This window comes from Netta rufina, assembly GCF_964035555.1.
Source record: "Netta rufina genome assembly, chromosome: W".
NCBI lineage: Eukaryota > Metazoa > Chordata > Aves > Anseriformes > Anatidae > Netta > Netta rufina.
Genome location: NC_140139.1, coordinates 12958361 through 12984007, shown reverse-complemented (window position 1 = coordinate 12984007; position 25647 = coordinate 12958361). Strand labels below are relative to the sequence as shown.

Sequence of the window (25647 nt, the reverse complement as noted above, 5' to 3'; positions counted from 1 at the left end):
CCAGATACACCTATGAGTGCTGAGGGAGTTGGCTGATGTCATTGCAAGGCCATTTAAGCTTCTAGAAGATCATGGTGATTGGGATAGGTTCTAGAAGAGAGCACATGTTAATCCTCATCAGAAAGGGGATCCAGGGAGCTATAAGCCTGTTAGCCTCTCTTCAGCCTAGAGAAAGATGGTGGAACAACTGACCCTGGATGCAATTTCCAATTGCCTCTTGGTCCTTTGTGTGTTTGGGAACAGTCAGCATAGCTTTATGAAGGGGAATTCATGCTTAACTAAGCTAATAGCTACAGTAAAGCAACTAGAATGGTAAATGAAGGGAGAGCAGTGGATGTTATTTATTTTCAGAAGACATCAAAAGCCTATTACATTCTCAATAGAGAACCTGTCAAAGTATGTGTTAAACAACTGAACAATCCCAAAATAGGCTGAGTGGCCAGGCCCATCTGTGGTGGGGTAACTCAGTATAAACTCAGGTGGGCAGATGAGTTCCACCGCAGCCGCACTCCCCCTCTTCCTCCTCAAAGGGGAAGAGGGAGAAAATATGACACACAGGGATGAAGGTTTGAGTTAAGGATGATCCAGTTTTTAGGAATAAAATGGCAAGATGGACATCGTCAAATCCTAATGGATGTAATCAACAACATAACAGCTATGTCTCCACCAACTAACAAAAAAGAAACACAAACTTTCCTAGGTGTCGTGGGGTATTGGAGAATGCACATGCCAAATTACAGTCTGATTGTAAACCTGCTCTACCAAGTAACCCGTAAGAAAAATGATTTTGAATGGGGCCCTGAGCAACGACAAGCCTTTGAACAAATTAAGCAGGAAATAGTTCATGCAGTAGCCCTTGGGCCAGTTCAAACAAGACCAGATGTAAACAACGTGCTCTACACCGCAGCCGGGGAGAATGGCCCCACCTGGAGCCACTGGCAGAAAGAACCTGGGGAAACTCGAGGTCGACCCCTGGGGTTTTGGAGTCAGGGATACAGAGGATCTGAGGCCCGCTACACTCCCACTGAAAAAAGAGTTATTGGCAGCTTATAAAGGAGCAGCATATGAAGCGCAGCTCCTCCTGGCACCCAGGCTGCTGGTACTAAGCTGGATGTTCAAAGGAAGGGTCCCTCTACACATCATGCAACTGATGCTACATGGAGCAAGTGGGTTGCACTGATTACTCAGCGGGCTCAAATAGGAAACCCCAGTCACCCAGGAATCTTGGAAGTGATTGTAGACTGGCCAGAAGGCAAATAGTTTGGAATATCATCAGAGGAGGAGGTGGTCCGTGCTGAAGAAGCCCCACTGTACAACAAGCTACCAGAAAATGAAAAGAAATATGCCCTGTTCACTGATGGGTCCTGTCGTATTGTGGGGAAAAATCAGAGGTGGAAGGCTGCTGTATGGAGTCCTACACGACAAGTTGCAGATGCTGCTGAATCGAGTCAATTTGCAGAAGTGAAGGCCATTCAGCTGGCTTTAGATATTGCTGAACAGGAAAAGTGGCCAATTCTCGATCTCTACACAGATTCATGGATGGTAGCAAATGCCCTGTGGGGATGGTTACAGCAATGGAAGCAGAGCAACTGGCAGCGCAGAGGCAAACCCACCTGGGCTGCTGCATTGTGGCAAGATATTGCTGCCTGGGTGGAGAACCTGATTGTAAAGGTACGCCACGTTAATGGTCACGTGCCCAAGAATCGTGCTACTGAAGAACATCAAAACAACCAGCAGGTGGATCAGGCTGCTAAGATTGAAGTGGCCCAGGTGGACCTGGGTTGGCAACATAAGGGTGAATTATTATTATTAGTTCATGGTCTGAACTTTTGGGTAGACCTGTGCGGTGTCAAGAGTTGGACTTGATGATCCTTAAGGGTCCCTTCCAACTCAGGATATTCTATGATTCTCTGAATTATTTATAGCCCGATGGGCCCATGACACCTCAGGCCATCAAGGTAGAGATGCAACATACAAGTGGGCTCAAGATCGAGGGGCAGACCTGACCATGACTGCTATTGCACAAGTTATTCATGATTGTGAAACATGTACTGCAATCAAGCAAACCAAGCGGTCAAAGCCTCTTTGGCATGGAGGATGATGGCTGAAATATAAATATGGAGAAGCCTGGCAGATTGATTACATCACACTCCCTCAAACCCGCAATGGCAAGCGCTGCGTACTTACAATGATGGAAGCAACCACCGGATGGCTGGAAACATATCCTGCGCCGCATGCCACCGCCTGGAACACCATCCTGGGCCTTGAAAAGCAAGTCCTGTGGCGACATGGCACCCCACAAAGAATTGAGTCAGACAATGGGACTCATTTCCGAAACAACCTTATAGACACTTCGGCCAAAGAGTACACTGAGTGGGTGTATCACATCCCCTATCATGCACCAGCCTCCGGGAAAGTTGAACGATACAATGGACTGTTAAAGACTACATTGAAAGCAATGGGCGCTGGGACATTCAAAAATTGGGATACGCATTTGGCAAAGGCCACCTGGTTAGTCAACACTAGGGGATCTGCCAACCGAGCTGGACCTGCCCAATCCAACCTGTTACGTACTGTAGAAGGGGATAAAGTTCCTGTAGTGCACGTAAGAAACATGCTGGGTAAAACAGTCTGGGCTACTCCTGCCTCAGGAGAAGGCAAACCCATTCGTGGAATAGCTTTTGCTCAGGGACCTGGATGCACTTGGTAGGTAATGCAAAAGAATGGGGAGGTCCGGTGTGTACCTCAAGGAGATTTAATACTGGGTGAGAATAGCCCATGAGTTGAATTGTATCATGTTAATTATTATATAATACTGTATGTCATCACTACCATTATTGCTATATACCATAGATGAAAATGGTGATTAATTTAAATGTATTGGAAAGAGTGCAACCAGAGCACAACATAAATGGTATGGAATAAGGGGTGGATGTATGTCCTGGTTTCAGGTAGGATAGAGTTAGTTTTCCTCCTAGTAGCTGGTAGGGCCCTATGTTTTGGATTAGGATAGAGAAGAGTGTTGATAACACACTGATGCTTTAATTGTTGCAGAGCAGTGCTTACGCTAAGCCAAGGACGTCTCAGCTTCTCCCTCTGTCCTGCCCGCAGGCAGGCTGGGGGTGCAGTAAGAGCTGGGAGGGGACAGACCCAGGACAGCTGACCTAAGCTGGCCAAAGGGGTATTCCATCCCATCTGACGTCATGCTGAACAATATATAGGGGTGGCTAGCCGGGGTGGCGGGGGCAGCTGCTGAGGGATAGGCTGGGCAATTGCATTGTGCATCACTTGTTTCATACACATTATTATTAGTAGTACTATTATCATCATCATTGTTATTATTAGCGTTATTATTTTCCCATCTTAATAAACTGTCTTTATCTCAGCTCACAGGCTTCACTTTTTCGTTTCTCTCCCCCATCCCAGAGAGGGATGGGGGGGGAGCGTGAGCGAATGGCTGTGTGGTGTTCAGCTGCTGACTGGGTTAAACCACAATAGAAGGAAATGAAGACACATGATTTTCTACAGGGAAATTAAAACAATGTTCACACTAGCAGAGATATCGAGCACCAACTGTACTGCATTTCATTACAATACAAAGAGAAATCTATTTGCCAAGGTCAAAGGGCTTTCTGGAGAAGTAGCAGGCAACATGCTCACTGAAACAGAGCAACTCTGGAATAACCAAGCTACAGAATGAATTGACCCCACAGGTTTCCCATCTTGGGCCAGGTTCATTAATTTACCTCACCTGATACAGCATCAACTGCAGAATTACAAAATTCTGCTCTGAATTCTAAGATAGCATATGCTCAAGTCCTAGCCAGACTAGTCCCTCTTCATAAAGAGAAACGTTCAGGATCTTTACCTCAATTAAGTAGTTAAATAAAAGTTTTTCCTTTTTCTGAAAAACCACCTTCTTTTAAACAGAAAATTTCTTGTGATAACACATCCTTCCCTGTTTTCTCTAAGTTCAGAGTAGCACTAATTTGAAGTTTGTAAGTGTAAGCTTTAAACAATACTTCTGTTTAAACCTTATATACCTCCATTTTATTCTCGTTTTAGAGAACTTCCTTACATTTTCATTTAGTTTGAACAAAGCGAAACAAGCTAATTTCAAGTTATTTTGCTATCTAAAAACTGTACATTCATAAGAGAAAAGAACATTCAAGTCCTAACATAAGCTTTGCCATTTTTGAAAGTGCAAACACTTGTGCTTTTGCAGTGATTTATGACCAGTCAAATATTACAACAAAACAGTTCTCATGTTGGAAGTTATGAAAAAAGAATACTGTCAGAAAGAGTGGTTAGTCATTGGAACAGGTTGCCCAGGGATGTGGTGGAATTCCTGTCCCTAGGAGTGTTTAAGGAAAGGTTGGATGTGGTGCTTAGGGACATGGTTCAGTAGGTGATACCGATGGTAGGGGGGGGATGGTTGGACCAGATGACCTTGGAGGTCATTTCCAACCTTAATGACTATAATTCCATGAAAAGATTAATTTCCTTGTTTTCTCTCTATGTAGATGCACAGCCACAGCTGTAACACTGTAACAAAGTAAGCTTAAATCTTTATAATTAACCTTAAAACACTTTAAAGGGAAAGTGTGGGTGTAAATTCCACCCCTTATTTCAAGGTAGAAGATGGTTTACAGACAAAAAAATTTACAAACAAGGTTAAGTTTAGATACAGTAATTCCCTAAAGTTCTGTGGTTCTCTGAAATTTGTTTACCTTTATTAGAGGTGCAAGTTTTTGACAATATAATTGAACCTTTAAAGGTCTTCTCTCACACAGGGTCAACGTATGTTCAGAAGTTCTGAACAACCTAGCTGAAGTCTCTTCTTTCTCAACTGTGCTACTGCAGAGCAAGTAAAATCTCCAGTTTGTTTCACTATTTCACCATCCAATACAGAATTGTTCTGTTGAGAACTCTAGCATTGGAAAATGAGGGAGAAAAAATGATTTATTTTTTTTTAATTTACCTTCTTGCCTCATCTTTAAAAATAATTGCATGAGAACTACAGCTTCCTGCACTGGGAACTGGATGAAGTCCCCATCAGATTTGAACACCTCCAGAAGTCTTGTGACATGCCAAGGTATGAGAACTGCAGGACATCAAACTGCATCAGTCAATTTCTTAATCATTTAAGCCAACATTAATAATCTGGTAAAGATACAACTGTAAGACCCAACATTATAGTGACTTAGCAAAACAAACAAAAATACAAGGAAAACCCACCTTCATTCCTACTTAGTGCTGAAGTTCTTCACATGGGGATGACTCTACTGAGGAATACTTACTACCATTGTAAGGACCTAGAACATCAGTAGACTTCCTGAGAGACAGATGTTCTAAAATTCCCAGCTATTATTCTTTATCATATGGTCTGTTTTCTGTATATAGATATGCTTTATGAGCAGTGGAGTTTAGGTCACTCCTGTGACTTCAGTATTAGTGTCACAAATCAAAACATCTTTTAGACATTTTAGAAACAGACAGGATTGTGAGAAAGCTTAAAATAACTTGATCACTACTTTTATCCAAAAAAAGCTTGTCTTCTTTGAACTAAACCACCCCCCCCCCAAAAAAAAAAAAAAAAAAAGCAAAAATAATGGTATTCTGTAGCACTGAATAACTTCTTATTTGAAGGTAAACTACAACCAGGTTCTTTCTGCTTGAAATCCTACACTTGCAGTACCATTTAGTGGAAAACTGGATAAACACTGAACCTTACAAGGCAAGAGACCAAAGTCCAAAAGCTGAAACATTAGTGAAACATCAGTTCAGCATACATTACCTAACACTTGTATGCACTTTGCAGTCTTCACAAGGAATTTAAAGAAAAAACAGTTGTAAGAGATGGCAGCTTTGAAATACCCCAAGTATATAAAGCTGAAAAATGATTTTATGTATTTCAGCTGTTTCCCTGAGCATACTTACAAAAAACTGTGGAAGAGTTGATAGCACGACATACAATTTTATCATCAGTCACTGTGTAACATTACCACTCAAAAACACAATAACAAAATTAAAAAAAAGAAGTGTGCCAAGCCTCACTCAAGTTAATTTTCAATCAGATCTGTGAATAGTTCTCCTTGCAGGTAAAAAGTATTCCCAGTACTAAAAGAAATGAGCAACTTCCCCAGACATCCCTGATAAATTATAATTGTCAAACTGTTTTATCCACACATTTTAAAATAGAAGCAACTCAGAAGAGAGAGGAAGAAAAGTAACTTCAAGTACATTAGCTCATGAAGCACTAACTAAGAAAGCTAATTATCTACACAGTTTCCCTACATCATTTTACAGATTCAATTCCACAGAATCACAGAATTTTCTAGGTTGGAAGAGACCTCAAGGTCATCGAGTCCAACCTCTGACCTAACGCTAACAGTCCCCACTAAACCATTTCCCTAAGCTCTACATCTAAACGTCTTTTGAAGACTTCCAGGGATGGTGACTCCACCACTTCCCTGGGCAGCCTGTTCCAGTGCCTCACAACCCTTTCAGTGAAGAAGTTCTTCCTAACATCTAACCTAAAACTCCCCTGGTGCAACTTAAGCCCATTCCCCCTCGTCCTGTCACCAGGCACGTGGGAGAACAGACCAACCCCCACCTCGCTACAGCCTCCCTTGAGGTACCCATAGAGAGCGATAAGGTCGCCCCTGAGCCTCCTCTTCTCCAGGCTGAACAAGCCCAGCTCCCTCAGCCGCTCCTCGTAGGACTTGTTCTCCAGGCCCCTCACCAGCTTCGTCGCCCTTCTCTGCACCCGCTCCAGCACCTCGATGTCCTTCTTGTAGCGAGGGGCCCAAAACTGAACACAGTCCTCGAGGTGCGGCCTCACCAGAGCCGAGTACAGGGGGACAATCACCTCCCTAGCCCTGCTGGTCACACTGTTCCTGATACAAGCCAGGATGCCGTTGGCCTTCTTGGCCACCTGAGCACACTGCTGGCTCATATTCTGCCGACTATCAACCATCACTCGCAGGTCCTTCTCTGCCTGGCAGCTCTCCAACCATTCCTCTCCCAGTCTGTAGCTCTGATTGGGGTTATTGCGCCCCAGGTGCAGGACCCGGCACTTGGCCTTGTTGAACTTCATGCAGTTGACCTCAGCCCATCGGTGCAGCCTATACAGATCCTCCTGCAGAGCTTTCCTACCCTCAAGCAGATCGACACACGCACCTAGCTTGGTGTCATCTGCGAACTTACTGAGGGTGCACTCGATGCCCTCGTCCAGATCATCGATGAAGATATTAAAGAGGACCGGCCCCAGCACTGAGCCCTGGGGGACGCCACTAGTGACTGGCCTCCAACTGGACTTGGCTCCATTCACCACGACTCTTTGGGCCCGGCTATCCAGCCAGTTTCTAACCCAACGAAGCGTGCGCCAGTCCAAGCCAAGAGCAGCCAGTTTCTTGAGGAGAATGCTGTGGGAGACGGTGTCAAAAGCCTTGCTGAAGTCAAGGTAGACCACATCCACAGCCTTTCCCTCGTCCACCCAGCACGTCACTCTGTCATAGAAGGAGATCAGGTTCGTCAGGCATGACCTGCCTTTCATAAACCCATGCTGACTGGGCCTGATCGCCTGCTTGCCCTGCAAGTGCTGCGTGATGACTCTCAGGAGGATCTGCTCCATGAGCTTTCCTGGCACTGAGGTCAAACTGACAGTTTCCCGGGTCTGCCCTCCGGCCCTTCTTGTAGATGGGCGTCACGTTTGCTAGCCGCCAGTCGATTGGGACCTCCCCCAATAGCCAGGACTGCTGATAAATGATGGACAGTGGCTTGGCCAGCTCCTCTGCCAGTTCCCTCAGTACCCTTGGGTGGATCCCATCCGGCCCCATCGACTTGTGCACATCCAAGTGCCGTACCAGGTCACCAACCAGTTCTTCATGGATAATGAGGGCCACATCCTGCTCCCCATCCCCTTCCACCAGCTCAGGGTACTGAGTATCCAGAGAACTACCGGTATTGCCGCTAAAGACTGAGGCAAAGAAGGCATTGAGCACCTCCGCCTTTTCCTCATCTCTTGTAACTAAGTTTCCCCCCGCATCCAGTAAAGGATGGAGATTCTCCTTAGTCCTCCTTTTTCTGTTGATGTATTTATAGAAACGTTTTTTGTTATCTTTAACAGCAGTAGCCAGATTGAGCTCCAGATGAGCTTTGGCCTTCCTAATTTTGTCCCTGCACAGCCTCGCTACATCCTTAAAGTCCTCCTTAGTGGCCTGCCCACTTTTCCAAAGATTATAAACCCTCTTTTTCCTCCTAAGATCAAGCCACAATTCTCTGTTGAGCCAGGCCGGTCTTCTTCCCCGCCAGCTTGTCTTTGGGCACGTGGGGACAGACTGCTCCTGCGCCATTAAGACTTCCCTCTTGAAGAGCGCCCAGCCTTCCTGGACTCCTCTGCCCTTCAGAACCGCCTCCCAAGGGACTCCACCAACCAGTGTCCTGAGCAGCTCAAAGTCAGCCCTCCGAAAGTCCAATACAGCGGTTTTACTGGTCCCCTTCCTGGCCTCGCCAAGAATAGTGAACTCCACCATTTCGTGGTCACTCTGCCCAAGACAGCTCCCGACAATCACATCCTCCACCAGTCCTTCTCTGTTTGTGAAGAGAAGGTCTAGCGGGACACCACCCCTGGGAGGCTCACTAACCAGCTGCGTCAGGAAGCTATCTTCCACACTCTCCAGAAACCTCCTAGACTGCTTTCTCTGGGCTGTGTTGTGCTTCCAGGATATGTCAGGGAAGTTGAAGTCCCCCACGAGAACAAGCGCTGAAGATTTCGCAATTTCTGTCAGCTGCCTGTAGAACTCCTCATCCGTCTCCTCATCCTGGTTTGCCGGTCTATAGCAGACCCCGACCAGGACACTAGCCTTGTTGTCCCTGCCGATCCTAACCCAAAGGGACTCGACCTTGTCGTTCCCAACCTCGAGTTCTACAACCTCGAAAGACTCTCTAATATAGAGAGCCACACCACCACCCCTTCTATGCTGCCTGTCCTTTCTATAGAGCTTATAGCCAGGCATTGCAGCACTCCAGTCATGAGACTGGTCCCACCACGTCTCCGTGATGGCAACCAAGTCGTAGCCTGCCTGCCGCACGATGGCTTCCAGCTCCTCCTGTTTGTTACCCATGCTGCGTGCATTGGTGTAGATGCACTTCATCTGGGTCATTGCCTTATCCTCCAGCCTTGCCATCGTTCCCCCTGGCACAGCCCCAACAATCCTTGCTTCAGCCCCATCCCCCTTCTTACCTAGTTTAAAGCCCTCTCAATGAGCCCTGCCAGCTCCTGGCCCAGGATCCTTTTTCCCCTAAAAGATAGGGACCCGTCTGCAGCCATCAGGCCAGGTGCTGAGTAAAGTGCCCCATGATCAAAAAACCCAAGATTTCTGCGTTGGCACCAGTCCCGGAGCCACGTGTTTAACAGGTGGGCTTTCCATGTCCTCTCTGTACCCCTCCCTGCCACCATAGGGATGGACGAAAACACCACCTGCACTCCCGCTCCATCCACTAACCGTCCCAGCCCCCTAAAGTCTCGTTTGATAGCCTTGAGGCTTCTCTCTTCAATGTCGTCACTGCCTGCCTGGACTATCAAAAGAGGGTAATAGTCAGAGGGGCGTACCAGGTTAGGAAGCTTCCTGGCAACGTCCCTGACCCTGGCCCCAGGGAGACAGCAGACTTCCCTACGGGTAGGGTCAGGCCGACAAATAGGGCCCTCTGTTCCCCTAAGAATCGAGTCTCCAACAACAATAACCCTCCTGTCTTTCTTGGTGGAGGCAGTCCTGAGGCGCGGAGTTGACCTCCTCGCCCCAGGCATCCTCCTGGGAACATTTGCTACCTCTTCCTCACACACCGGCCTCTCAATCTCTAGGGCCTCAAACCTGTTGCGTAAGGGCACCTGGGAAGGTGGGGCCGGAAGGGGAGGGCATCCCCTGCGATGTCGAGCAGGGACCTGTTTCCATTCCTCCTCAGCTCCCAGATCCCCTCCCTCTGCCCGATGGGGACAGGGCAGGGGGTCCGCCCCCATTTGAGGAGTCTCACCTCAGCACCTCCCCTTGAGGCCCTGCAGGGAGTTACTCCAGAAGTCTATCTCCCGCTCACACTCCCTGATGGCCCTCAACCTCTCCACCTCCTCCTTGAGCTCCGCCACCATGCGGACCAGATCATCCACCTGCTCGCACCTCACGCACGCAGTTTCTCAGCCTCCTGCCGATGGCAGCAACAGGCTCAGACACTCCTTGCATCCGGTGACCTGAACTGCTGCATTTTTTAACGGGTAGTCGGTCTGCGTGTGTACCGACTTTCTGAAGAGCACGCCGTGCCTGGTGGAGACCATTATCACCTAGTTACGGCTGTTGTTAACGAGGTGTTGTTTGTGTGTAGGGGGAGCGCTCTGCCCTGCCTGCGCGAACTGCCGCGCCACTCCCTTCTGACGCGCCACGCCCTGTTCGCCGCGCTCCCTAGGGGCAGCTTTTGAACGGCTGGGGAGGGGGCGCTGCTGGCTCCGCCTTCGCCTCGTCAGCCTCCCTCACGAGGGCTGCCGGGTCCTGGCGGCTCCCTCAAGTAGGCTCGATGCCGGAAAAAATTAGCCCTGCCTGGCCCGATCCCCCGCTCCGCTGCAGAACGCGTCTGCCCCGGAGCCGATCGCCTCGGCAAATTCCACTTCGTTTATTCCAATACAAAAGGTATGTTTAAATAAAGGCTTGAAGTATAAGCTCCCTGGGGCAAGTACCTTATTTTCATGTTTATCTACAAACCACTTAACGTACTGTCAGCACTACACAAATAAAAACCTAAAGGTGGTATTACAGTAGACCGTCATGCTAAGCACTTTCTCCTGAATAGGCCTCATCCAACTCTGAATTTTGCTCACTGTACAAGGGCACAGCTGTAAAGCACACCACGTCAAATGCACATGCATACAAATCAGAACAGTTGCACTTTCCAAGTGCAAACAGTATAAAAATAGGCAAAAAAGAATACATCTTTCTGGTTGCTGGTATGATTAAATAAATAATTTAATAAAGTTAAAAGGCAAACTTCAAAACATCCACAAGAGAAAGATGTGATTTCAAGCAGTAAGGGGATATAGTTCCTCAGTTTCAGCATGAACCCCCCCCCCCATCAAGAAGTAAAAGTTTCTTGTAGTATTGAAAGTTAATAGCTTGAAAAACAGACGATTTTTTTCTATTAAGAACAAGTATGCATTTTACTATGTTTGTGGGCATATAATAAACAAAATCTAATAGCCACTTATGCCTGAATTCTTTCCATTCACCAAATGGTTTAAAGCAAAACAGACTACTCCAGCTAAAATAATGAAGGCAATTCTATTAGTTTGGTTCCTTTACAAGTGGCTCAGTTCATTCACTCAAATCCCAGCCACACTAAGAAACTCAATGCAGAAAAGAAAGAAATTACAGAAAGACTCCTATCTTAAACAGTTCCTATTTCAGTTTTGCTGTTTTGAAAAGACAGAAGTTAAAGTAACAAAACAGCAAAGTCATTCAAAGAAAACAAAATACCGAAGCTAAATCCAACTTTTAGATACTGACAAGGTAACACAAAATAGAACTACTTCATTGATCCTAAGAAATTTAAAATATTTACTTAGAAGCAAGTGTTATTTGTAGTAAAAATAAAACGTTACAGGAAAAAAAAAAAAACAACACTGTAGCAGTCCTTCAGCATAATTTCCCATGCTTAAAGTTACTTTTCTGCCAGGCTTTAACGCAAGCCATATTCTCAAAAATCTTTGCAATGTCCTTAGATTTTTTTCTTTTTATTTTATTATCTCAGTATTACTAATAGTTTAGTATCACAGAGTCTCTGAATTATTTTTGAAAAGATGGTGACTACAATAAATGTGTCACCTTTAACAGAGACTCGATTTATAGTCTACCCAATAATGCTTTAATTATTTAAAGCTTTATGAATAAATGGGGGGGGGGGAAGGGGGGGGAAACGACACACGACTACATAAAATTACCACTGACTTTTGAATTAAGTTGTTCCGTCCATCTTAATTTTCCTTGAGGCAGTAGCAATTCAGCTGAAATCAAGCCTGCAAAGAAAAATATTACAAATATATATTAATTTCCACAGTTAACTGTATCTACATTGATAAATCAATTACAGGGGAAGATGGCACCAATACAACTAACACATAAAATTGGTTAGTTAGCCAATATATTTTGGTTTTAAATCCTTCACAAGAGAGTTGTGGAGGGTTGCTTTTTTTGTTATGATATAGTTTCAAACCAGACTCATTCCCATTACAGAACAGGAAATTACTCTGAATACAACCTTAAAGTTTCAATGGAAAGAATAGAAATTTGCTTCCATACAGGACAAAGAACAGCGAAAGGAAATAGATTTTAAAAAGCTACATCAATACCTTCGTGCTACAAAAATGCCTAATGAAAATGGAAGGACAAGCCATCCAACAGACCTATTCAAGAAGCATAACAGCTCACTATTGAGATTACAATATTAACACAAAGGGATAAGTTACCTATGGATTCAGTCTAAATGTATTTTTTAAGTCTCCCAGAAGAATCACTCCTACATACAAATTGCTCTCTGTAGTAGTGCATGTATTCTTCAAATCCTTACAGATATTCCATTAATTGACAAATAAAACCTAGATTCTGCAAGCTCATTTCAATGTTCTCAAAAGAAAAACAGCATCCTCTAGGCAGAAACTGTTACTGATTTAACCATTCTACCAACAAAATATTTATTCAAGTGTAAATTTGTTTATGAACACTACAATACTTACCTAATCCAAGAGGACCACACGAGGTGTCGTTAGCACCACGTGATTTATGTTTTTCCAGTTTGTTTTCCTTGAGATAATATCACAAGCTATTGTTGATACTACATTCGTAGCTGTTTGACATGAATTTGACATCACAGGAATCAGCTACCCATCCTTCTTGCTTACAGATTCCACAAGGCTATTTACAAAGCTTGCTAAGTCTCTAACTTAAGAAGCTTGTGTTTCTTTCTGAAGGCTTCTCCTCTCATCTATTCCATATACATATCACTATAAGAAGCATCAACTCCAGATGAAATAAATACACTTTTTATACTGTAAACTGTAAAGCCAAAAAAAAAAAAAAAAACAGTTTTTATATCTGAACTAAATAGCATTTCCTAATTTCAGAGAGCAGAGACATTTGTAAACAACAGCTATCTGGATATCACTCTATTGCTTACCGGCAACAACATTTTTCAACAGAAGTAATTACAAACAAATTACTGTTATGTTTTTCATTTAGAAAATAGGTCTTAGTGCAAAATGACAAAAGACTATATTAGAAAATCAAAAAAAAAGGGGGGGGGTAAAAATATCTGTCATGAAACTTTTCAGCAACATCTACACAGTAACTCAGGCTGCACTTAATCTGGAGTCAGTTCACAAAATTGGTTATGCCTATGACTCAGACAGAACATCGCTTGAAAGAAAAAAAGTAACTAAAAACCAAGAAGCACGTTATTTTGACAACCAAAGCATTCCAAACTTGATACATTCAGCCATGTATCCATGACATGTGAAGTGTCCAAGGGTGAAGCGCTCTGTGCTTCTAGAAAGAGAAAGCTCACAACTTCCAATTCACTTTCCAGATGCCTACTGATTGTTCCAGAAGCCTTTTCAGGAGGATACACTTGGACAAGTAATCCACAATCAGTGTCCGATATCTCCCCACTTTCAAAAAAAAGCAACTACAGCAGGTCGATCTCCACCATTCTTCCTCCCTACCAGCTAAGGCAAAACAAGCCAAACATCCAGGGCTCTCTCTGTAATCCAAATTACCTAAGGGAAAAGAATCAGAGCCATCAGTTTTCACTTTTGAAATCTTAACCGGCATTACAAACAAATAGATATATCTGAATCTTAAAAAGTAAACGTGCATGCAGTCAGGCAACAAAATCCCAATACAGAAGGCTAGTGAAACCTGCACTCACACCCTGGAGAGCGCAGCGGGCATGCACCGGAGAACACAGCACTTCAGTGCTAACGTTCTCCTGTCCTTATAAAAGAAGCAGGCATCTTCTTCTCCGGTCTCCGAGGGAAAGAGGAGAAAAAAAAAAAAAGGGACGCTTCTCATTTTATTGGGAAAAAAAATCAGCCTGCAGGACACCCGAGAAGGAAGGCGCTGACCCAGACTAGAGACAGCAAACAAGGCACGAAGCAAACCCGAAAAAGTGGCGGGGGCTGCCCGAGGAATCCTGAGCCGCAGGGAGCAGCACCGAGGCAGGCAGGCAGCCGGCCACAGCGTGGGGGAACAGCCCAGGGAAATCCCTAGCTTCTCCGCGAGAGCTTTTGCTACTGATAAAGCGTCGGGAGCCGTGAAGGGTTCCGCCAGACCTGCCTCCCCAGGCAGGGCTCCCCCCGCCTTCCCTTGGGCGGGCCTCCCGCCACACGGGACCCTACGGCAAGGGAAGAAGAGGGGCAGCCCCACACCCCTCACAATAGCACCCACCCTAAATACTCCACCTCTGCTCCCTGGCGGCGGTTGTTGTTGCTGCTGCCGCCACCACACCGTACGCAGCAACAGCGACTCTCCACCCCCAAGAATCACGAAGAACCCCCAGACGCAAGAGCACCACACACGCAAACACACATGTACAGACACCAATTACCTCACTCCCAAAATGGCGCCACTCCGAGCTACAACGTTCAGCGCGCCCAAACCTCGCGAGAGCTACCGCGCGATTCCACAGGAGCCTGAGGTGGGGCTTACCGGCCGCCGACGAGGTATGCGACCCCACCTCGCCTGCAGGAGTTCTCTGCCGTGACGTTATGAGAACAATCCCGAACGTTCAACGCGGGACGGCGGGGAAATCCTTAACGTGCGTCCTGCCTCGCCCGCGGGAGTTCCCAGCACCGACGTAATGAATTGTGCGGCGGCGCAGCCTTACTGGCCCTAGCGGCCGTACACTGGTACAAGCCGCCGAGTGGCAAGGACCAGTCACTGAAACGAACGCTCAGGCCGCGATCATACAAACCATCCCAGCCACCGCTGAAAGATGCATGCCTTACGATCTTCCCACGGATGTGGGCGGAAGAGACCAGTAGAACATCACCCACCGTCGCGTGGGCGGGGCTGCGTAGGGAACTGCGCGGCCCGGCCGCTGCCCGCAGCGGCTGGCTGAGCGCTGCTAGCAAAGGCAACAGAGTTAAGTTACCCTGCTCGCCGGATTTGAAACTAGTGAGAGCCCAGTATCACCGTTTAAACAAACTAACTAAAAAAAATAGCATTTTCATTAAATTTATAAAAATAGCTTGAACTTACGAGTGAAAATACGTTTAACATATTGCATTTGACGCGTACCTTTTTTAAAGAAGTGAGTCAGGAAACAAGATAAAGGATGTTGATTCCGTAGGTCTTAGCTAGCGCAATGGTATGTAAACGGCCCCAAAGATAAGGCAGTAAAAGACTGTATGCATATGTTATAAATGGCTCAGGATTCAAATTAGGATTAAATAAAAAAAATAGGATTTATTGAAAGAATATAAAGGAATAGAGGTAAGCAAACAGCGCTGGGTGCACCGGGAGTCTCCGCTCCACCAGGACGCACACCAGTTACATCAAGCAGCTGATTTTTATGCTCCTAGACTAATACATATTCATTACTACTTCTAAAAAAAATAGATTATTAAAATTAGCTTCCGGGGTGCAGTCCCTCCTACTGGAGCATGCGCAGTCTCCTCTGGGATCTCTTCTGGGGGTCTCTAGGGGTCTTTCATGCTGAAGGCTCGTAGTCTTCCTCTCCCCCTTTGTACTTACTGGGCACCATACCAAGTTTACAGAACATCCTCTTCAAGTCTTGTCTCCCAGCCGTCCTTCAGCTTCTTTCTCCTTCTTCTTTATCTCTCGTGATATAGTATAAACTCACTTTAGGATAGAATAAAGCTTGTGGATTGATATTGTATAAACTTACTTTAGGATAGAATAGAACTTGTGATTAAAAGTTAGCAAAGACAAAGTAAACAACATCTTGTTATCCATAGACCTTCTGTTACGTTTAAGCATTTTGTTATTTGAAAACACCCCATTATCCGTTAACACTCAGTCAGGCTGAGACTTGAGATAACTTGAGTCTGTTATGTCCTGTTAACTGAGACATCCTGTTATCCGCCGACCCCCAGTTAAACCGAAAGACAACTCAGCATTTTTACAGCCTGGAAAACAACTGATTAAGAAAGTGCATTACGAGGAAGACCTACGGCCTTCCTCCCAAAGACCACTGCCCACATCCTGGAGACCCTGGCCCACAATTCTTGGAAGGCTTTGCACAAGCGCAAGGACGGATAAGCTAATTAGCATACGAAGCGAGGGTAGGCTGGGTTAGGTAATGAATATGTATAGGTGCTAATTGAATATTCATTGTTTCGCTGTATAAATACGAGATAGTTTGTCACTTCAAACATGCACGATAGGCGGAAGGATCCCCCGTGCATCCAGCGCTGCAATAAAGACTATACCACTTAAGGAAATTCGGCTTTGATCTTTAAATCAATTTGGCACCCCAGATGGGACAACCTCTCTGCCGGTCTGCAGGACCCGCTGGGGACAGGACTCCCTAGGGTACCCCCGGGATTTCCCGGAGGGACTCCTCGACTCACTGGATCACTGCGGAGGCAGACAAGGACCCCATCATTGTAAGTGAGTATATTCTTTATTCTGGTTTGGTTTTCTGGTAGACCGGTCATCTGGAACTGTCCGTTAAGTCGGAAGGTGATCTTCTGCAGGACAGTATTTGGTATATACTTTGTGGTTAGTACCACAAGTATATCTGGGGACCTTGAGGTCCATCTGGATCTGGAACTGTCTGTAAGTCGGAAGGTGATCTTCTGCAAGGCAGTATTTGGTATATACTTTGTGGTAAGAACCATAAGTATATTTGGGGACCTTAAGGAAAGAGCTCGCTTTAAGGTCCATCTGGAATCGTGTTGCCTATTTTGGTTTTCTGACTCATGGAATGTGGTATTTAACTCTGGTTATTGTTACTGCGATTTTGTCTATTTTCTTGGTGATAATAATAAGTTTTGTGACGTTGTTATAAGAAAGATATCGTTACAGTGTTACATATTTTGGTTTTCTGACCTATCGCATGTGGAATTTGACTCTGATTATTGTTATTGTGACTTTGGCAATATCTCCTGGTAATAATAGTAGTTTTGTGACATCGCTATTGAAAGATACCTGCGTGCCCACATTTTTGTAAGTGATACATATATTCTGAAATTGTGAATTAGAAAATGGGGGGGCGAGAAAGCAGTGAAATTCCTAAGAAAAGTACGTTGGGCTGTATTTTAAGTCATTGGAAGGATATAGGAGGGGTCCCGGGTGGAGGTGAAAATAAGAAAACTCTGATAAAATATTGTTATCAATGGTGGCTGCTTTATAAGTTGTAATATGGAAAAAAGTGGCCTTTTAATGGAGCCTTAAACCATAATACGTTGCTACAGTCAATGTTGTTTTTGAGAAGGAAAATAGAATGGAATGTTGTCAGCATCTTGGAGGGAAAAGGTACGGAATTAAGTTGGTCCCTGACTGAGCCTTTGGTGCTGGCATTAGAAAAGTACAGGCTGGAGAAAGATAAAGGAAGTGTTAAAAGGGTTGTTGAAGGTGGTAAAGGTTGTGTGGCATGTAGTATTTGACAGAGCTGTTTGAAGTTGAATGAGCAGGGAAAGAGGATGTAGGAATGTTAACAGTTCTGCCTCAGCCCGGGGCTGAGATCTTAAAATCTTGGGTGTTAGCCCTCTGGGGCAAAGGGATCATGATGGGTCCCAGAGAGTTGTCACAGAAACAGAAAAGCAGTTAACTCTTAAAACAACCTGAGTTCATGTGTGAGCTCAGATTGCCGATGGGATCGCTCAGGGAACTGTGGACAATTGCATTTCCCTGACCGACCCCCACTAAAACCCTAATCATCCTGAAAATTATGAACAGTTAAGTAAATACTAAAATCTGGACGAATTGGGAATTGAGAATATGCTTCCAATAAGGTCTAAAAGAAACCCCTGTGGAATTTTTGAACCAACTCTGAAATATAATGGGGAAGGAGGAGAAAAAAAAAAAAAAAAAAAAAAAACAACAACAACAACAACAACAACAAAACAATGGTTTGGACCTGGCTTCGGACGACAAATTGACTAGCCTGTTTCTAGGGTAATCATCGGCCCCTGATTTCAACAGGTCTAAGGGGGACCTGGGGTATCTACCCTAGCAAATCCTCCACTGATTATAATGAAGTTAGGAGAGGAACAGAAGTGAATTTTTTTTATTGATATGGGGCAACGTATTCAGTTCTAAATCAAGCATTAATGCCTTTATGGAATGATTATGTTAGGGCAAAAGGGTGCAACCAAAAAGGCTTATTTTCGTGAACCTTTGAAGTACAATTTGGGGAAATGCTATATATGGAGTGGTAATTCGTGTCGAGAAAATGGTTGATATTAACAAAGAAGGGTGATTCAGGAGACTTCATGCAGTCTCCGGTTTCTTGTTCTCCAGCTGGTTCTCTTGTTCTCCAGTCCATAAGGCATGGATGTTTCTGGGTGTTTGCTGTTGTTGTTACATTCAAAGTTGTTTGACCAATAAAAAAGCTGTTTTGAAAAGAACTGCTGTGGAGAGAAGGGTATAAGAGGGGAGCCTGCCCTCAAAGGAGAAAAAAAAAAAAAAAAAAAAAAAAAAAAGCAACACTATGAAGTTACATCAGTAAAGAAGCAGGAAAAAGAAGTGAAGAGGAACAGGCTGGGAGAATAGAGACTGTTAAGTTATGGAACTTAAAGGATTGTTTGTTACCTATCCTGATTGTATGTATGTATAGTCATACTCGGGTTATTATGTAAAGCAATATATAATGTATAATATGTGATGTATAATATATAATATATAATTATATATATATATATGATTGTATATTATATGATATATATATTATATAATAATAATCTGCAATAATACTATATAATATATAAACAATATATAATATATATATAATATATTGTAATAATAATATATAATATATAATATCTGTATACTCTGTATACATGTATTTAGAACGTTTGATGTTTGTGTGTGCGTGTTGGTGGAGCATAGACTCCCTGCACATCCAGCACTGTTTACTTGCCTTTTATATACCTTTTAGAAATATTTGTTTTATAAATATTACAAAATTCAGACCTCATTTATAACAGGAAACAAATGGGGATACATAGGTTTTTATATCCACCTGGATCTCCAAAATCTCTATTAGGTTGAGATTTGTTAGAACAATTAGAAGTAGAAATTATCTTTGAAAAAGGGAAAATGGAATTAAGGATAGGAGAAGAACAACTAATAAATGTGTTAAGCCTGGCACTAATATAAACAGACCTTAAAAGTGAAATACCCTTAGAGATCATAAATAAAGTATATCCAGGAGTTTGGGCCACTGAAGTTCCTGGAAGAGCTAAAAATGTGACCCCAATAATTGTTAAATTAAAGCCAGGAGAGAAACCTGTTAAGTTTAATCAATATCCTTTGAGGATAGAAGATAGGAAAGGAATTAAAGAGATAATTGATAGATTTATACAGTATGGATTATTGATTGAATGCGAATCAGAATATAGTACACCCATATTGCCAATTAAAAAGGCAGATGGAAAAAGATATAGGCTAGTTCAGGATCTGAGGGCCATAAATAAGATCACTGAGGATATACATCCAGTAGTGGCAAACCCTTATACTTTGCTGACTAAATTAAGGAATAGTCAAGTCTGGTTTACCGTACTGGATTTAAAAGATGCCTTCTTCTTCCTACCTTTAGCCACTGAAAGCCAAAATCTATTTGCCTTTGAATGGGAAAACCCTGACTCAGGCAGAAAGACGCAGCTAACAATGGACAGTGCTACCTCAAGGATTCAAGAATAGCCCCACTATTTTTGGAAACCAATTAGCAAAGGAACTTGAAACTTGGATACCTCCGGACACTGAAGGGGCTTTGTTACAATACGTAGATGATCTCTTAATAGCTACCAAGACTAAAGAGAGTTGTATTCAATGGACTATAAGTCTCCTTAATTTTCTGGGTTTAAATGGATATCGAGTCTCCCAACAGAAAGTCCAGCTGGTTCAACAAAGTGTGACCTATCTGGGATTTGGAATTTCGGGAGGTCAGCGAGAACTAGGAACTGAACATAAGGAAGTCATTTGCCGGACTCCAGAACCCCAAACGGTAAAGGAGCTACGAACCTTTCTAGGAATGACAGGTTGGTGTCGCCTTTGGATTTATAATTATGGACTAATGGTAAAGCCTCTATATGAATTGATAAAGAGTAATCAGTCAAAGTTAGTCTGGACTGGAGAAGCACGAAATGCCTTTAAACAACTTAAACGAGAATTGACGCAAGCTCCGGCTTTGGGATTACCGGATCTCTCGAAACACTTTTGGTTGTTTTCTCATGAGAGACAAGGGATAGCTTTGGGAGTACTAGCACAAAGATTGGGTCCCTATAAACGAGCAGTAGCTTACTTCTCTAAACAATTAGATGAAGTAAGTAAAGGATGGCCCGGATGCCTTCGAGCTGTTGCAGCTGTTGTTATCAATATACAAGAAGCTCGGAAGTTTACAATGGGACAGAAAATGACAGTGTTAGTCTCCCATATGGTCTCAACAGTTTTTGGAACAAAAAGGAAATCATTGGCTTTCACCACAAAGATTTTTAAATTATCAAGCAATATTAGTAGAACAAGATGATGTGGAAATTGTGGTCACTAACATCGTAAATCCAGCTTCTTTCCTTAGCGGAACTCTGGATGAACCTATAACTCATGATTGTATAGAAACAATGGAGACTGTGTATTCTAGTTGACCCGATCTTAAGGAAGAACCTTTAGAAGATGCTGATGAATCTTGGTATACTGATGGGAGCAGCTTTGTAAAACAAGGACAACGTAAGGCAGGATATGCTGTTACAACTGCTCAACAGGTAATCGAATCTAAACCATTACCCCCTGGGACATCCGCCCAGAAAGCAGAGATAATTGCTCTTACACGAGCACTGGAACTAGCAGCAGGAAGGAAAATAAATATTTGGACAGACTCTAAATATGCATTCGGCGTGGTACATGCTCATGGAGCAATTTGGAAAGAAAGTGGATTGCTGACTGCTCAGGGAAAACAGAAAAAAAAAAAAAACATGCTGAAGAAATTTTAAAATTGTTAGAGGCTGTAAAACAATCAGAAAAGGTAGCTATCATTCATTGTCAAGGACACCAAAAGGGAACGCTGACTTTGAAATTGGAAATCGATTGGCAGATCAGGAGGCTAAACAGGCAGCTGAAATAACTGAGGTGAAGGCATCGTCTTTAATACCAGACAGTAAAATCCAAACTATATACATGAACATTTGAAAGGTAAAATGAAACCAGATAGATGAGTATATTTAAAAGATAACTGTGTAATAATACCCTCTAATTTGACATGGCCCATAGTTCTTACGGAACACAATAAAACACATTGGGGAAAACAAGTAACTCAACAATGTAGCATCTGTTTATTTAATAACCCCAATACCAGGAATAGAATAAAATTTGGAATAATCAGTAAAGGAAATTTATCTGGGACAACAGTGGTAAATTGATTTTTTCGAAACTCCCTAGAAAAGGGGGGTATTGTTATTTTCTGGTTCTGACTGACACGTTTTCAGGATGGCCCGAAACTTTTCCTTGTCGAACAAACAAAGCAAGAGAAGTGGTTAAAGTCTTGTTAAATGAAATAATATCATGCTTTGGGATTTCAGTAGCAATGTCTTCTGAGAGAGGTTCACATTTTTGTGTGCGAGTGGTACAACAGATAAGTAAGATTCTAAAGACAGATTGGCAATTGCATACTCCTTATAGACCACAGGCAAGTGGACAGGTAGAAAAATGAACCATTTGATTAAACAACAAATAGCTGAAATCGGACAAGAAGCTAATTTGTTATGGCTTCAATTCTTTCCTTTAGCATTACTCAGAATTAGAGTTAAACCTAGAGTAAAAGAGAATTTGAGCCCCTTTGAAATTTTGTATGGAAGGCCATATCAATTTCTATTTAGTGGAAATGATCTAATGCAGCTGGGATCTGAATATTTATATACTTATATAACTGAACTTCAAAAACAATTAAATAAAGTACATAAATTTGTGTTAGGGACCAGGGTTAGAGGGCTGGATCAACCAATCCACCCCTTTAATCCTGGGGAATATATATATAAAGACTTTTTCAGGACAACCCCTCGAGGAAAAATGGAATGGACTATATCAAGTGATGCTGACAACTTACACTGCTATCAAGATTAAAGAACAAGCCACTTGGATCCACTATTCCCGAGTGAAGAAGGCTCCAGGAGCTCCTTGGAAAGTAACACTAGGTGACGATGAACTGAAACTAAAGCTTAGTCGAACAAAATGAGGACATTATGGTCGGGAGTATTTGGTAATATGGTTGGCAGAAAATTTGTTCATAGAATTGTTTTGTTTTTATGGCTTATAGTTGTAATTGTGATTCAAGAAGGTGCCTCTGTGATAATAGAGAATGGAGGGTGGCCTTGAACTAAAGCCGTAACAACAGAGGATAAGAACTTTAATGGAAAGTTAGCAGTTATGGTCATCTGGCGAACAAATGGTAACTATTTATGTAAACCATCAGAATGGCAAAAATTAGGAGCACAAGATAATGTATCCTTAGCTCTTAGTTGTATGCAAGCACAGTTATGGTTACAGGCAATGGCTGCCTTGATCATTAGGGAAGGAAGTGAAGGCATTTTTCCAGCTGAAGTCCGAAAGGCAGTCTGGGACAATACCAATGATTTTGAAAAGAAGTTCCAGTCTTGGTGGACCCTGGTAAATTGTACTTATGATCCCGTTGTTAACATGGCTACTGCCTTCGTGCTTACTATACGTAATGCCACAGTTCATGTTATTCACCCGATCCTTGCACTAGGATTAAACCATGAGAAGACAGTGCTTTATCCTTCGGAGCATAGAACATGGGCACGAATGGAGAATGGGAAATGGCAGTCTGTAAATCTAGAATCATGTGTTACACGGGAACAACAAGGATTTATTTGTGAAAGTAATACAATTGATGCTCAGGATGTATGTTTTGACACCAAGCAAGGTATCTGTCACTTTGAAATTCATCCAAATACTAGTCAAAAGACTGCGCTTGTATATGTTAGTCAAGGGTGTGCGTGTTTAAGAACTGCTTGTGATTTTGTAGAAGTAGATAAGGAGGACATAACTCTCCGTACCAAAAATCATTCTAACTTCTGTATTTGTAACTTTGTTAGAATCGTCGGGTGTGATTTTCTATATTTGGCACCAGTGGTATCCCACCAGCTGATCAAGTCTAACAACACAATGTATCATAAGTTACTACCTACACTTATTGGGATGAACCTCACACTAGTGAAGCAACTAGTTAAACACCAAGACCTGATTAAAATTTTAAAAGGCATTCAGGAAAATGGAGAGAAGACTCTAATTACTGTCCATCATGATACAAAGGAAATAAGCAGAGTTTTGCAAAGAGTAAAACGAGACACAAGTCACAACTGGTGGGATACACTTTTTGGATGGTCACCAACTGTAACTGGAATTTTGAACACATTGAGTCACCCAATTATTGTTTTATTGATATTAGTTGGTATAAGTTTAATATTGTCTTTTATATTACTTGCTTGGAATTGGAAATTGTTACAACGAATGTCCATGTTAACCTCCTTGACAAATGTGCATGGTAAGGTATTGAGGGGTACATATCATAAAGACTGGGAAAAAAATTTTCGTATTAAGTAAAAGAATTTACTAGATTTTCCAAGAAAAGGGGGGAATGATATAGTATAAACTCACTTTAGGATAGAATAAAGCTTGTGGATTGATATTGTATAAACTTACTTTAGGATAGAATAGAACTTGTGATTAAAAGTTAGCAAAGACAAAGTAAACAACATCTTGTTATCCATAGACCTTCTGTTACGTTTAAGCATTTTGTTATTTGAAAACACCCCATTATCCGTTAACACTCAGTCAGGCTGAGACTTGAGATAACTTGAGTCTGTTATGTCCTGTTAACTGAGACATCCTGTTATCCGCCGACCCCCAGTTAAACCGAAAGACAACTCAGCATTTTTACAGCCTGGAAAACAACTGATTAAGAAAGTGCATTACGAGGAAGACCTACGGCCTTCCTCCCAAAGACCACTGCCCACATCCTGGAGACCCTGGCCCACAATTCTTGGAAGGCTTTGCGCAAGCGCAAGGACGGATAAGCTAATTAGCATACGAAGCGAGGGTAGGCTGGGTTAGGTAATGAATATGTATAGGTGCTAATTGAATATTCATTGTTTCGCTGTATAAATACGAGATAGTTTGTCACTTCAAACATGCACGATAGGCGGAAGGATCCCCCGTGCATCCAGCGCTGCAATAAAGACTATACCACTTAAGGAAATTCGGCTTTGATCTTTAAATCACTCGGCCCCCCCTAACCAGATACCAAAGATCCGCATAGTATCCCATAACAGTCACTAGTTGTTATCAGTTGTTCTGAAACTCCCAGACACACGAGTAATTAAAACATTCTTCCCCAGCCATTCACAGACACATCTATAGCAGTGTTAGAAATAGAAGTCCGGAATAACAAAAGCAAACAGGTTCATAAATTTAAGAAGTGATAAATTGACTAGAATGAGGGGGAGACTGGGACACACTGCAGCTGTGGTTCAAGAATTAAATTGCCAGTGCAGGGCCCAGAGGCAGACAGGATTCAAACAGAATTGTTCTTTATGGACACGAATTGTTAAAACATTCCTCACACATAGATAATGGAACCAGCAAGAACTGGCTTGACTGCTGAAGTCTGTCAAAGAAAGGAAGGGTCAGGAGTTGAGCAGCAAGGAAGACATCTGGCCTTCATCAAAAGACCACCAGATTACGTCTGACGACCACCCAAGGACTCCAGTATGCATGCGAATAGGGGCGGGAACCTACGTTAATGATTCTTCAGAGACCTAATGAAGATGCAAGAGCCTTACAGGAAATGAAATGAACATGTATTTGTCCCACTAATATAAGCACACAGCCAGTAACCCTTGGTGTGTCTGTTAGGCGGAGTGATCCCCCTCACACCCACCGCTGTAATAAAGAATACCTGCTTAAAAACTTTGGTTATTGAGTTTTCACTGTGTCAGAAATACGATGCACCTTCATTTGGCCTGGAAACTAAATGCCTGAAATTACACTGTGCAATTTGGAAAACTCGTTTCCATTGCAAGTCAAACTATTTTGCAATTGGCTACATAAAAAAATATACAATAATATGCTTAAATGTCATTAGAAATTGTACTGGCAAATGTTTTCAGAACCTGCATTTGATTCTGTATTGTCTTTGATTGGCAGTTTCCTCTATTTAATTTAAATTATTGTAGGAACTGAAATGATGGATTGATTTTTAGACAAAAATCTCGTCATCCTGACAAATCTTAGGATTTTTTAAATGGGTTTTGCAGACATATATATTCTCTGAAAATAAAATTACTAGAAAGCAAAAATTAACAAGAAAGTAGAAAGATACATGAGAATTCCACCATTAAAAATGAGAAAACCT

The 25647-nt window shown here is 42.8% G+C and overlaps 1 protein-coding gene and 1 pseudogene across 11 annotated transcripts in view; both read right to left on the bottom strand.

Moving 5' to 3' along the window:
- The window catches only part of LOC311220824 (vasculin-like), a 64817-nt gene extending 50156 nt beyond the window's left edge, over positions 1 to 14661 (bottom strand). For 2 of the 10 annotated variants that reach the window (XR_014619272.1, XR_014619273.1), the window contains exons 1-3: positions 14484 to 14569; positions 12776 to 13813; positions 11991 to 12058 (exon numbers count right to left, since the gene is read on the bottom strand). The gene's annotated coding sequence lies outside the window, so the exon portion shown is untranslated. The other 8 variants (XM_084304442.1, XM_084304443.1, XM_084304447.1 and 5 more) reach the window with 8 other exon arrangements.
- LOC311220859 (very low-density lipoprotein receptor-like) overlaps positions 1 to 25647 on the bottom strand; it is a 305676-nt pseudogene that overhangs the window by 239796 nt on the left and 40233 nt on the right. The window lies entirely within an intron of this gene.